This window comes from Nannospalax galili, unplaced genomic scaffold (assembly GCF_000622305.1).
Source record: "Nannospalax galili isolate Female #2095 unplaced genomic scaffold, S.galili_v1.0 scaffold1654, whole genome shotgun sequence".
NCBI lineage: Eukaryota > Metazoa > Chordata > Mammalia > Rodentia > Spalacidae > Nannospalax > Nannospalax galili.
Window position 1 is genome coordinate 158,293 of NW_008334135.1, and position 2,809 is coordinate 161,101.

Below are 2,809 nucleotides of genomic sequence, written 5' to 3' on the forward strand. Positions count from 1 at the left end.
GACATTTGAAAAGTTTATATAGTTTTGTTAAATAAATGTGGGGAAATGGTCTACTTCCAACAAAAATTGTGGCAGTGTTCAAAGCAATTAATGTCCAATTGCCTGGTACATTTTACTCCCATGATTTTTCTTTTTTTGCTACAAAACTAGATAGGATTTTAAAAATACTAAAATGCTATCACATATTTATATGCACATGTATAGAAACAGAAAATGTATGCGTGTACATAGTAGACATAACAAAGCATGTTTTGAAACACTATGTTTTCATAACATCTGTGTTTGTGAAACAGGAAAAAAATACTAAATAGGAAAAGAAACACAGAGAGTAAAAAACAGAGAGGAAAGTAAAAATATCATTACAGCAAAAACGAACAAGGCACAAGCACATACATTAATAGTTGAAATGGAGGAATGAACACAATGTGGAGAATTTTAAGAAAGTATTTTGTGAAACTCTATCCAAACAAATATGGACATATAACTGAAATGAATAAATAAACTAACACAAGAACCCCAAAAGAAACAGACATTTTACTACACCATAAAACTGTAGAAAAACCTGCCAAGAAGTTCTTTGCATTTTGGAGAAAAAAATTAAAAACTAGATGGTGTTATAATTAATACTCCCAATATGTAAAACAACAATTCCAATGCTATTAAAAATGAGCTAGAGCACTTTAAATGACATCTAATGTATAAAATCAACAGTGATAGAAAGCGCTGTTTGTAGCTGCATTCAAACTAAAACACTAGTGTGGATCTCAGGCTGTGAAAGGCACTGATTCTTGTGAGGAGGTCAGGATGCATTGAGCAATGGCTCTCCACATTGTGACTATCCACACCAATTATATGGTGTGAGACAAAGAACTGGGAGAAAGACTTATGCCTGTGCCAAAGTCTTCCACAAATGAGAAGGAAATGATTGTTCAGTAAGACTCTGAGACATTATAGCTATATTATTATTGTGGTATTATAGCTGTACAATCCAAGTATCATTGAAGAAAATGTTTTGTTATTGATGGCCAGTAAATTATTTATAATTAGGATGAAGAGCAAAGGGAATGCCATCATTGGAGGCTAGCACCTTTAAGATGGGGAATTAAGCAACTTTGCTCCAATAAAGCTGAGAATCAATGTATTTCTCAAACAATAAAGGACAGAGAAATGTGAAAAAATAGACAGACAGAGCAGAGAGAAGATTCAAGATTGAAACTAAAACATGTTGGAATGCTCCAGCAAAGAAGGGAGATTCCTAAAAGAAGAAAGCAAGCATAGTCTTGCCCAGTGGGTGTCCAACTTGTACTCTGCAAATTAGGAGATCATACACCCAGGGTTATTTTATGTGACTTGTGATGGCGTTGTTGTCGTATACAAAGTTCATGCTGGAGAACTGCGTTATTATTTTGTGTTGGGGCACATTTTTATTTAAATTTTTGTGTATTTCATACTATAAATCTTAATCATATTTAGACCCCCCTTCCCCTTACGCACACAGTATAAGGCCCCCCCAACCAGATTTAATGCATTCTCTCATATAAGTTAAGGCCTATCATGCCAAGCTTCTGTTCCCATATGTTTCTCAGTGAAATTTCATCCGGTCTAGTGTAGTCAGTCATAGCTATCCAGGATCACATGCAGGCAATAGATTGCAATTGGACGCCTGTGTGTGTGAAGCTCCCAAGGGCTGGCAATTGGGTCCTAAATCTTGGCTGTATTGATTACCTGTAGTGTCATAGTTTACAGACCCTAGACTTCAACAATAAATTACAGTTCTCCTACAGGAATCCTGTAGATACATTGAACATACTACAATACTGCATTTTCTAGAATGTTCTCTGTCCATTATAAAAGTCCCTATTTTCCCATGGACTATCTTTAATGTTTTTACTTAATCATTTTAATTCTCAATTTTAAAGTCTACTCCAGTCTCCACTATCCATCAAAGTCCAGTACTCAGGACCTACACCAAGGGAACGATGAGAAAAATGAATCCGTCTGTCGCACTTTGATTTTCATATCATATATTACATGTAAAGTAGCTCCTAATGAGGTGGGAAGAAAATTTAAGACTCATATATAATTGAAATAGCTCTGTCACTAAATATGCATGTTATTTATTGTACCATTGTTGTACAAAATTTCAGTGATTCTTAGAATTGCATTCTGTTTATGCATTAAGTGAGAAGCTTCAACATTGAAACAGCAATTTTCAGTAGCCAATCATTCCTTTCAAGTTCCAATATTGCAATTTCATTATAACATAAATATTATTTTATTCTCTACACCCTCTCAAAAACTTAAGCCCAAAATTTATCTGGGAAAATGTAAATTTTATTTCTAGCAATTACAAAATGAACATGTGGCTTGTAAAAATTAGTTACCTGGACAGACCTGGAGTGTGACTGGCTATGAAGATAGCAAAACTTCCACAAAGATGGCCACAAAGACTTTGTGAAACTGAAGAATTTTTCTTGGTGGGATATGAAGATAATAAGTAATCTAGTTTGTGGGTCAATCAGGAGCCAGTCTGAAGCACTTTCATGTCCAAAAGCAGATGATGTATTTTTCCATGAATGAAATGGAAGACACCATTCAGACCTCCACTGACACTGCTGCTATCTTCCTCGGGCTGTTTCCTGAATCAGTTTGTCTTCTTTTCTGCAAGGCTTTTTGACATGTCCATGTCCCTACCAGAATCTAGTATCTCAGAATAGTGAAATAGGAAAATGGGAAGACAGGCTGCAGTGAAGTAGAAGACAATGAGGAGAGACGGAGGAGGCAAGGAGAAAGGAATGAGCCAGGGAAA